Genomic DNA, 13,340 nt, shown 5'->3' with positions numbered 1-13,340 from the left:
ACATTATTAACTATACTTTTATAATACACATACACACATATACAGACACTCTATACATCTTCTGTTAACGTAAATTATTCATCTAATTGTCATCTTTCTCCTTGATCAGAAATGTGAGAATAAACAAAAAACAAAAAAACAAAAAAACATGAGCTTCATGAAATTTAAATATATCCAGAGAAATTGAAGCAATTAATGACTGCCACCAAGGCATTTCTATTACTATTAGTTTGCAAAACTGGTCAGCCTACTTGCTTACTGGAGTTTTCTAACTCTAAAAGATGTCTCTTAACTTTCCTGGGCCTCATCTGTAAAAGAAGATAATTAAGTTTTTGTAGTTACATATATGCACACACACACACACACATATATATATGTGAATACATTGATATATATACACACATACATATGTGTGTGTTCACATGCATGTGTGTATCTATGGGTATTCATATATACAAATGCAAATACTATCTTGTGTTGTATGGCAAATTAAATTGTGTAGTAGGTTGTGCATATCTTATTTCATTTGATCTGTATGATCTTTATACTACCTCAAGATAGTATAATGTGAGAGAGACTGACACAAGATTGCTCAGCAAAGTCTGCCCTCATCAGAGAAAGTTCTGTACTCTATGAGCAAAGCAGAATTGAAGTACTTAAAAAGAAACATGAGATGTACAGATTTAGAGAAGTCACCCAAATGTTCACAAGGATTACTTGTGCCCAACCTGTGGCTGATATTTCCATGATTATACTGGTATGATTAACCACAGTCTAATTTGTTTCTAACATACTGAGGTCATTTTGGTTCTCTTTGAGAACAAAGGACAGCACCAACCAACAATTATTATCTTCCTTATGTAGATCAGGTGATTGGATCTGACAGGATTTAATGACCAAGAGCACACATCTATCAATGCTCTAAGGAAAAATTTGAATGCAAGTCTTTTTAGCTGAAAGTAAAACACTCTAACAATTCAATTATATTGGCTCTTCTACCTCTAAATCTTATTATCCTATAATAGAAGTTCTCATAAATTTGTAAATTAAAAGCACAGTTTCTGTGTTTGCAAATTACTCATCCTACTTGCAGAAGCAGTGAACATCTTGGCTTCTTGATATACAATAGAATAGAGGACTTACCATGGACTCAGGAAGAACAGAATTTGAATACTTCCTAAAACAGTTTCTAACTATATGAATCCAGTTTTCTTATCTGTAAATTGAAAGTAATGATATTATCTAACTCATAGAATCTTTGTGGAGTTCAAATGAAAAATATGTGAGGTTCTTTGCAAATCTAAAAAGAACATATAATGCTATTATTAATTATATAGCCCTATTGTCACATACACATATGCAAATATTGAATATAAACTAAAAAATGAGCTTTAGTATCTTAGTTGTGATTTTCTTTGATTAATAATGAGTTTTGAAAGTTTATTCCTCTTAATTATCTAAAAGAATGAATTTACTTCCCAGATGAAAAGTATACTGCACCTTAATCTTCCTGCTTATATATTGATTTAATTCATTTATATGAAAATAGTTTGGTCTTCTTAAATACATCCATAAGTCATATTCTATTCTTTTATATATCCTTGAAGAATTCATAAAGGTTTGCATCATTCCATTTTCTTTCTGAAATCATATAGTGCTATATAAACATGAAAGTTCTACTAGCAGGAATTTTTACCAATATAAAGCCAATCATGCAACAATCATTTATTAAGTGCCTGCCCACAAGGAACTTACATTTACTATATATACATACATCTGTGTGTGTGTGTCAGTGTGTATATACACACATATATTTACATAAGAATATTCAAAATCTTAAAAAAATTAATTTTGAGGGATAAGGCAATACTGACAAAATAAATCACAAAAGAATTCATAAAGAAGGTAACATTTGATTTGAGTTTTAAAAGAAATTCATTATTTTCAAAAGTGCATGTAAAGGAGGATTGCATTTCATGTTTGAAAGACAGGCAAGCACAAAGGTACAGAATTGGAAAGAATGTAATGTATGAGGAGAAATAAGAAAATCAGCTTGTTATGGGCATAAATATATATAAAAGATAATTTGAATATGTAGATAGATAACACTAAGTTTGAGATGTCCTCCCAATAGAAAAATGTCCATAAATATCACAAGGATAGTCATGACATATCCTTGCCATAATGGCAAGTTGGAATGATTTAATAAAGTTGAATCAAACAATTTAAAAGATTTCATCTTCCAATTTTTCAATTCTATTTATTTTTATTTTTGATGAGGCAAGTGGGGTTAAGTGACTTGCCCAGTATCACACAGCTATGAAGTATTAAGTGTCTGAGGCTGGATTTGAACTCAAGTCCTCCTGACTTCAGGGCCAATGCTCTACTCTATCCATTGTGCCATCTAGATGCCCCCAATTTTTCAATTCTAAATTTCCTAAAGATACAACTGTCACTTAACTTTTACCCTATTATTGCATTTCCTCCTCTGAAAGTCAAGACATAGAAAATGATATCACTTAATCATGTATTTAATAAATACTTAAGACTAATATTTGCTTTGAATTTTAACTTTTTGAGACACAGAATGCACCAACTATTCTTGAGAGTGAATTTTGTGTTTGTTGACATTTAGGACAGCTCTATATTCATCCATGACATGTCTAAATGTCTCTGAAAAAATATAATTATGAAAAATATTATTTTTGGATGACCTAGCTTATATATATCCTATCACTTACTTATAAATAAAAAGACTTAGATGGCTTTTAATTTGAGGGACAACAGGAAGGGGGCAAAAAGGAAAGCTTATAAATATTTTTGGTTTAGGGATTTTTTTTTAATGTTTCAAAACTCAGTAAAATTGGAAAAAGGTAATTATTTGGACCTTGATGTAGACTGTCATTTACAATTCTACTGTCATATCCATTCTAATAGCCCATATCTTCATGGTGCTCTTTCTGAGACTACAGCATATTAGCCAATTCAAAGGAAAATTTTTGAAGTTATTATGAATTTAATATTGATAGATGATTGTCAGCTAATTGAAAATTATAAGCACTTTTTACAGAGTGAAGAGAAAGCAGCTTCTATTCAATGAGATAGATATTCCTGACAAAATGTATGTAAATGTATGTTAATTAGCACTACCAGTACAATATTTTCAAGACAGAGTGAACTGTTTTAAAATCTGATTAAATGCTGAATAAGCAGTATAAAAGGTCATTTGAATGTAAGTTTCTGGGACAAAATTCTAATAGCAGATAGGAAACCCCCATTAATGAATCATGTATAATTTCAGGTGTTATTTAAAATCAGAAATTCATTTTAATCAGGGTTTCCCCCTCCCCACGTATGAATAAGAAAAAGTGGCACATTAGTAGCATTCTAATACTATTTTTCAGTATTTCAAAAGCCTAAAAATTGTAGAAAGGGTTATTCTCCCTACTGCTAAAGATAACATCTCTGTGCATTATAAATAATGACCCTAATATTTATATAGCATTTTGACTTTAGGCACTTAAAGGTTTACAAAGCAATTTTTTTTCTAATAACACATAAACACATATATAGTATGTATATATGTGTATGTATACACCACCAGTTCATTAGATTGATTAAAAGTCTAATGAATTTTAATTGTGCTATGCATTGGGGATTCAAAAAGAAAGAAGGTGCCTGTCCTTAAGGAACTTAAGATTTAGTGGGGAGAGACAGTACTCAAAAGTCAACTAAAAAGGGGTTGAAGAGTAAATGGAAAATGTCCCTGACAAGAAGCTTGTTAAGAGAAGTTAAATAAGCCCCCAAATAGTGAAGTCAAGTGAAAAATGATTGCAACATTATATATATATTGCATCTTAGGATATTTTATATTTTGTAAATAATGTATATGTGATAGTATGTGTCCAATGGAGCACCAAAACTGTGTACTTATGTTTTATTAAATCTGCAAATACTGAATTTTATTTGCAAATACACTATTATCCTTTGAAACTATTAGGTTAACAATGGAGCAGTTAGGCAGCACATGGATATTGTTCTGGGTTTGAAGTCTGAAAGACTCACCTTCCTGAATTCAGACACATAATAGCTGTCTGATCCTGAGCAAGTCACTTAATCTTGTCACTTAACTTCAGTTCCATGTTTGTAAAATGAGCTGGAAGAGTAAATGGCAAAACAATCCAGTATCTTAGTCAAGAATATCTGAAAAGCAGTCATGAAGTCATACAATGACTATACAATAATAACAAAAGGTTAACAATAAGCATTTCTTCTCCTAAGTTCCAGTGTTTGTGAGTGTACGTGTGTGTGTGTGTGTGTGTGTGTGTGTGTGTGTGTGTGTATTGGAAGGCAGAGAAATGTTATAGAAAAAGAACTGAAAGGAGGATGTGATTAAGAGAAATCTGTCCCTTGTATCTGGATATTAGGATCATAGGATGTTAGATTTACAGCATGAAAGAGAACTTTGATGGCAACAAATACAATCACCTCATTTTAAAGATGAATAACTAACAACTCACAGTGAAAAACGTATTTGCTCAAGGTCACATAGAGCATCACAAGAAATCAATTCTAGTGCCATGGTCAAAAGAAGTAAGTCTTGATCCCTTTTCTGACATTTACTAACTGTATAACTTTGTGTAAGTCAATTAGCTTTTCTAGGTCTCTTTTTCCTTAACTGTAAAATGGGAATTTTGGATCAATTAACCTTTGATGTCCCTTCTACCTCTAAATCTGTTATAATACTCCTAAAAATAGCAAAGTTAGGATTAAACCCTGCCTCCAAATCCACTGTGGCTCCATTATACATTGGTGTATTTCCTGCCTAGACATTTGTCAGGAGCTTGCATACATGAGTAACTATCATTTTCAGTAAAAGTCTAAATTTAGATTGTATGTGTAATCTGAAGGTACCCCCATGAGTAATCTTAATACAATGAAATAGGAAGACTATAGTTTTAAAAGTCAGAACTATTAATTTTGTTATTGCTTTTAATCTGGATTTGTGATTTTCATTGGTATATTGAACCTACTGGAAAAAAAATTCCCTTTACCAAAGTATATCAATACCTTCCAGACTACTTAATAGCCTTATAGAATTGCCTGGGGCACTGGGAAATTAAATAACTTGCTCTGGGTCATATCACAGGACTGTCACCCTATATCTTACCAGCTCTAAAGCCATTTCTTTAGGCAAGATGCTTCACTGATTCTCATAGTTCTATTAAAGTAATAATTCTAATAAGAAAATAAGGCCCTTTTCTTATTCAATTCTACAAATGGTTCATCAGTGATTTAAGACCTTCATCCTTTTTCTGATACATCACTTATTTAGGATGATGATCCTGAATTCTTAGCTTATGAAAATAGAGTAAAAACTGTTGTAGGCTCCACTGTTCCAGAAAGACTTTGAGGATGAGCCTGGTAATTGACAGTAGGTTTACTATTTGAGGAACAACTTAGCTTTATCTGTAGAAGCTCTTAACAAATCTCATCATATCTACCTTCACAACATAGCTCCCATCTGTCTCCTTCTCTCTACTCAAATGGCCACTGTCCCAGTTCCAGGCTCTCATTACCTATATCCTGGATATTGCAATAGCTTCTTAATTGGTCTCCCTGACTCAAGTTTCTTCCCATTACAATCCATCCTCTCTGCCGCAGCCAAAGTGATTTTTCTAAAGTACAGGTTTGACCATATAATTCTCTTATTCAATAAACCCAAATGACTCCCTATAGTCTCTAGAATCACATTTAACTCCTCTGTATGGCTTTTAAGGTTCTTCATATACTGGCCCCAACCTGTTATATACATTTCCTCCTCTTCCCACCATCTGTATTACAGTCATATTGGCCTTCTTGTCCCTCACAATGGGATGGTACTAGCCAAGTATAGACTGCCAGTCCTCCCTCTTTATCATAAACCCTAGGCCCCATTCTATGATATTTTTTTCCCTTTCACCATTCTCAATATCACTAAAGAGATATGATGCTGGAGAGGAAAAGCAAATCTTAGTCTCTAAAAAATTCAGTCACTATTTGAAGACTTTTAGTCCCCCTCAAAGCAAATCTTAGTCTCTAAAAAATTCAGTCACTAGTTGAAGACTTTTAGTCCCCCTCTTGAGGCAAGCCATATCTATCCATTAAGGCAACCTACATTTATAATGGCTTACAAATTCCTGGATTGAAGCAGGCTACTGAATCTATGCTTGACAAAGAATAAACACTTTGTAAATGCATTTATTTTTTCATTCATTCCCCAATGCATGGATATGCATCCATGTATCCATGCAAAACCTAAATAAAGCTCTTGTAAATTCTTATAAAGATGCTACACAATGAGAATGTGCCTCTATCAGAATACTTAGGTTAATGTGCTACCTTTTTGTGACTCGGGACAAGTCATTTAACTTATTATGATCCCAGAAGATTTTCTAAATTATAAATTGCAAAATGGTTGCAAAATTATAGGTCTGGAATTCAAAACAAAACAACAAAAAATTACACTCTTCAGTTTCCAAGGCATAAAAATTTTCCACAATTAAAATAGTCAAAAATCAATAATTATATATTAGAAACAAAAATTTGCACACACTACACAATAATTTGTAGTAGGTTAAAGGTAATTCACCCAAAAAAAGTCTTTGGTCATTACATAGTCATCAATCAACTATGTGATTCAACTATGAATTGGCTAGATTTAACCAAATCCCTCAAAAAACTGGCTGATGAACCTAGCAGTCTCATCCAAAAGTTGACGAAAATGCTCCTATTTTCAAGACTTACGAAAGATTGAAAGATGTGTTAGAATTGAGTCAAGAAGGTGGAATGAAGAATCACAATGAACAAACTTCCCCTAAAATCCTCTCCTACAACACAACTGCAGAGAATAGCCAATAAAATTCTGAGCAGAAAAAACATGGGAAGTTTAGAAAGTCAGAGATATAGAGAAAGTGGATTAGTGACTGGTCAGGAGTGAAGGATACTGAAGGTGAAGCAGAAGTGGCACAAGCTATGGGCTTTGGAGGCAACAGCTGCAGCAGTATCGATGAAAACATGTGGTCACCCAATGTATAGATATGGTATTGGGAGATTCCAAAGGACTTTGAGATTGTGTTATCACATCACTTAGGAAAAGATGTCATTTAGTAGCCTCATATCCTTTTACCCAGTTTTAGGTCACAGATCTAGGGCAGAGAGAAGGATTGACAGTAAGTAGCATAGATCTTTGTAAACAATTAACAGCTTCAATGAAGTTTTAGGATATAAAATAAACCCATATAAAACATTAAAATGTTTATATATGTCTAAAAGATTCCAGTATAAAAAGATAGAAAGAGAAACTTCCTTTAAAATAACTGGTTAATATAAATTATTTGGGAGTTTGCCAAGATGAATTAAAAAATTATGTGAACAAAATCATTAAACAATTTTCATACAAATAGAGATGTAAACAATTAAAGAAATATCAATTGCTCATTGGGAGGATGAGCCTAACAAGAAAAATGCCAAACACCTAATAAATTTACTTAGTCTGTGCCATAAAAATCAAACTACTAAAGAATATTTCATACTGTAAGAATAAAAGGTCACAAATATTAAAGAAAACAATGCATTAAAAGACAGCCTAGCACTATCAATTCTCAAAACTATATTTTAAAGTGATAAATATCAGATCAATCTGGCATTGGCTAAGAAATAGACTGGTGGACTTCTTCAACACAGTAGGTACACAATACATAGTAGTAAATAACCATAGTAATAAAGTGTTTGGCAAATCCAAAGATTTAAGCTTCTGGGTCAAAATCTCAATATGACAAAAATTATTAGAAAAACTGGGGAGGGGGGATTAGGCAAAGACCAATATCTTATACTGTGAAGCAAGATAAGGTAAAATGATTCCATGATTTACACATAAAAGATGATAACATAAATAAATTAGCAGAGCATGAACAAATTTATCTTTCAGATCTATGAATACATGGAGAGTTTTGATATATATGTAGAGAGGGGCGGAGCCAAGATGGCAGAGAAGACACACGGGACTTTCTAAGCTCTTCTCTTACCCTCTTTATCAATATTATATCGAGCCTCAAAATAGTCTTGACTGCTACAATTATAAAGATAAGGTAGAACAACCACCGGAAGAAAATCTCCCAGTCTCCCAAAAAGGTTTTCGGGCCAGGGGAGATCAGCACAGGGAGAGAAATTGGTTCTAAGACTCAAACCAAAAGTGAAAGCACAGATCTCAGCAAAGCCCGAGCCCCAACCATCAGTCAGGGCTTTCCTGGGACATGGATCCTGCAAGGAGGACACAAGCCGGTTAGCCTCCAATCTGCCCAGTGGGGAGCTCAGCTTGGGCAAAGAGCTTTCAGGGCCGATTTGCATTGGGCAGAGACACTGGGCAGATTCCGGCCGTCTGTGGTCCTGCAGTCTGCTGTCTGTGGTCTGTGGTCTGGCAGCTAAACTCAAGTCCACAAGAGGTTCCCCGGGGCAGTGACACTTTCACCCTTGTCTCTAGCCGAGGCAATCACCAACCCACTCCAGCCCTACTACAGTTTGATAGCTCGGCCAGTGCTGAATCCACTTCCTGTTGGAAGGGAAAACTCACCAGAGCACTCCCATGCCTCGGAGCGGAAATCGGTTTACATCTTTCCCTGCTCTGCAGGAAGGCTGGTAACCCCCTTGCCTAGGAGACCTACCCTAAAGGCTTTTAAAACATGAATAAAAAGATGAAAAAACGATCGACAGCTTCTATGCAGAAAGAGCAGGTCAGCAAACTTGAAGGACCTCAAACAGCAAAAATGCATCAGACTGTCCTCCTTTCATGATGCTCTCAGAAGAGACCATTAAAAGTCTCAAAGAGATTAGAAGATAAATGGGGAAAGGAAAGAGAAGCCTTACAAAAGCAGCAACTTCCTGAACACGAATTGGAAAAGTAAAAAACTCAGGACAGTAAGAATTGTGAATTGGAAAAATAAAAATTCACTAAGTAGGATCTGAATTGGAAGAAAATAATTACTAAAAAAAAAAATAGTGAAATGGAAAAAAATCCAAGACCAAAACAATACATTTAAAACCCAAATGGACATATACAGAAAAGTGAAAAAGCTAATGAAGAAAATAATTTTTAAAAATTAGAACTGAACAAATAGAAACTAATGATTCATTGAGACAGCAAGAATCAGTCAAAAAAACAAAAATTGACAAACTGGAAAAAACCATGAATTATCTACTTGCAAAACGACAGACTTGGAAAATAGATCTAGGAGAGATAACTGAGGATTATTGGACTTTCCTAAAACTATGATGAAAAAAGGCCTAGATACTATTTTACAAGAAATCATCAAAGAGAACTGCCCAGATTTGGAATCAGAAGGTAAAATAGGCATTGAAAATTCATGAAACCTTCTGAAAGAAACCCTAAAATAAAACCCCAAGGAATATTGTGAAAATTAAGAACTATCAGATTAAGGAAAATTTACAAGCAGCCAAAAAAAAAACATTTAAATACGAGGTGCCAAATAAGGATCACCCTAGATCTGGCTGCCTCTATTAAAAGAGAAATAAGGCTGAAATATTATCGAAGGCACAAGAACTTGGGATGCAGCCAAGAATAAACTACCCAGCTAAGCTGAGCATTTTCCCAGGGAAGAGGATGGACATTTAATGAAACAAATGAATTCCATTTGTTTCCTGAAGAAAAACCAGAACTAAATAAAAATTTGATCTCAAGCATGAACTCAAAGGATGCAGAAAAGGTAAAATAACTCTTGAGAATTGTATTTCTGTTGTGATATACAAAAGAATACATGTATAATTTGATTTACTGATATAACATAAAAAGGGAAGTAGATATGGAAAAGGTATGATGGAGAATAAGGTGGAAGGAGGGATAAAGAGGGAACCACATCCACAAAGGCCAAGGAAACTTATCATATCTGAGGAATTTAGAGGGAGGAGGAACATTGTGTAATCTTACTCTATCAGAGTTCTCAAAGAAAAAATAATTGACATTTGTTTAGAAAATTCCCTCCGCCTCATTAAAACGGGGAGGAAAAGGGAAAAGAAAAAAGAGTAAAGGAAGGAAGGAAAAGACCTCAAAGGGAGGAGGTTATAAAGAGGAAGCATCATGTTACAAGAGGGGTACATAAGTTTAAAAGGGGGAAGAGGGTTTGGGGAGCAAGAATAAGTAAAGCACAATCTGGGGTTATTAGGATGGTAGGAAATAGATTTAGTAATTCTAACCGTAAATGGAATGGGATGAATTCCCCTAAAGAGAGGCAGATAGCAGACTGGATCAAAAGTAGAACCCTACAAATATGTTGTTTACAAAGAAACACATTTAAAGCGGGAGATACATATAGGAAAGGTAAAAGGCTGGAGCAAAATCTATTATGCTTCAGGTGAAGTCAGAAAAGAGGAGCCATCCTTATCTCAGATTAGAAAGTAAAAATTGATCTAATTAAAAGAGATAAGGAAGGAAACTTACCTGCTAAAGGGTACACATAAACAACAAACAATATCAATATTAAACATATATGCACCAAGTGGTATGGCATCCAACTCCAAAGGAGAAATTAAGAGAGTTGCAAGAAGAAATGACAACAAAACTGTAATAGTGAGATCTCAACCTTGCACTCCTCAGAATTAACAAATCAAACAAAACAAATAAGAAAGAAATTAAAGGTAAATAGAATATTAGAAAATTAGGTATGTTGGATCTTTGAGAAAAATTGAATGGAGATAGAAGGAATATACTTTCTTCTCAGCAGTTCAGGAACCTATTCAAAAATTGACCATATATTGGACATAAATACCAAAATTAATCAAGAAGCGAATATAAATGCTTTTTTCAGTCATGATGCAATAAAACATCAACAAAAAATTGAAATAGACCAAAAATAATTGAAACGAAAATCTCAATTTAAAAGAATGATTGGGTGAAGCACAAATTATAGATACAATTAATAATTTCACTCAAGATAAGCCAATGATGAGACATCATACCAAAATTTGTGGATGCAGCCAAAGCCTAATAGGGGAATTTTATATCCTTAGAAACTTTGAATAAACAGAGAAAAAAGATTAATAAATTGGCTTGCAACTAAAAAAAAAAAAGACCAAATTAAAACCCAATCAAATACTAAATTGGAAATTCTAAAATTAAAAGGAGAAATAAAATATTGAAAGTAAAAAAACTATTGAACTAATTAATAAAACTAAGAGTTGGTTCTATGAAAACCAATAAAATAGATAAGTTTGGTGAATCTGATTAGAAAAGAGGGAGGAAAATGAAATTAGTAGTCTTAAAAATGAAAGGAAACTTTCCGCAAAGAAGAGGAAATTAGAGAAATAATAAGAGTTATTTTGCTCAACTTTATGCCAATAAATTTGATAACCTAATGAAATGGATGACTACCTCCAAAAATATAACTTCCCAGACTAAGAGGAGGAGGAAATTGTGAATAGTCCCATTTCAGAAAAAGAAATAGAAAGCAATTAAACAACCCCTAAGAAAACCCCAGGACCAGATGGATTTACATGTGAATTTTACCAAACATTTAAAGAACAATTGGCCCTAATGCTATATAAATTATTTGATAAAATAGGGAATGAAGGAGTCCTACCAAATTCCTTCTATGACACAGACATGGTACTGATACCAAACCAGGTAGGCTGAAAACAGAGAAAGAAAATTATAGACCAATTCCTAATGAATATTGATGCTAAAATCTTAAATAAGATATTAGCAAAAGACTACAGAAAATCATCCCAAGATAATACACTATGATCAAGAGGATTTATACAGGAAATGAGGCTGGTTCAAATTAGGAAAACCATCAATATAATTGGCAATGTTAACCAAATTACAAAAACCAATGATCATCTCAATAGATGCAGAAAAGCATTTGATAAAATCCAACATCCATTCCTATTAAAACATTGAGAGTATAGGAATAAATGGACTTTTCCTTAAAAAATAGAGATCTATTTAAAACCATCGTAACATCATATGTAATGGAGACAAATTGTAACTATTCCCAATAAGATCTGGAGTGAAACAAGGTTGCCCACTATCACTGTTACTATTTAATATTGTATTAGAAACGCTAGCTATAGCAATAAGAGCTGAGAAAGAGATTAAATGAATAAGAATAGGCAATGAGGAAACCAACATCACTCTATCGATGACACTGATGATATAGAGAACCCCAAATTCTGCTAAAAGTTATTAGAAATAATCCACAACTTTAAATTGCTGCTTCAAAAAACCCATAAGTCATCAGCATTCTAATATCATTAAAAAATCCAACAGTCAGAGTTACAAAGAAATTCATTAAAGTAACACTGATAATATAAAATATTTAGGAATCTATCTGCCAAGGGAAAAATCAGAAACTTTAGGCAAAATTACAGACCACTTTTCACAAATTAAGTCTGATCAACAATTGGAAAAATATTAAATGCTCTTGGATAGGGCAAAATAATAAAGATGACAATATTAACCTAAACTAACTATTTATTTAGCTAATACCAATCAGACTCCCAAAAACATTTTAATGACCTAGAAAAAATAACAAAAAGTTCATATGGAAAAACAAAAGGTCAAGAATTTCAAGGAATTAATGAAAAAAAATCAAATGATGGTGGCTTAGCTGTACCAGATCTAAAATTATATTATAGAGCAGCAGTTACCAAAACTATTTGGTATTGGCTAAGGGAATAGAATTAGTTGATCGTGGAATAGATTGGTTCAAGGGATAAAACAGTCAACAAATATAGCAACCTAGTCTTTGACAAACCCAAAGATCCCAGCTTTTGGGCATAAGAACTTACTGTTTGATAAAAATTGCTGGGAAAATTGGAAACCAATATGGCAGAAACTAGGCATTGATCCATACTTAACGTCACACTAAGATAAGGTCAAAATGGGTTCATGACCTAGATAAAGAATGAAATTATTAATAAATTAGAGGAACATAGGATAGTTTACCTCTCAGACCTGTGGCAGGGGAAGGTCTTTATGACCAAAGCAGAACTAGAGATCATTACTGATCACAAAATAGAAAATTTCGATTATACCAAACTGAAAAATTTTTGTACAAACAAAACTAATGCAGACAAGATTAGAAGGGAAGCAATAAACTGGGAAAATATTTACAGTCAAAGGTTCTGATAAAGGCCTCATTTCCAAAAATATAGAGAATTAACTCTAATTTATAAAAATCGCATTCTTCAATTGAAAATGGCGGATATGAAAGACAATTCTCAGATGAAGAAATTGAAACTATTTCTAGTCATGAAAGATGCTCCAAGTCATTATTAATCAGAGAAAT

Source organism: Sarcophilus harrisii, chromosome 5 (assembly GCF_902635505.1).
Source record: "Sarcophilus harrisii chromosome 5, mSarHar1.11, whole genome shotgun sequence".
Lineage (NCBI taxonomy): Eukaryota > Metazoa > Chordata > Mammalia > Dasyuromorphia > Dasyuridae > Sarcophilus > Sarcophilus harrisii.
This window is presented reverse-complemented; position numbering follows the sequence as displayed.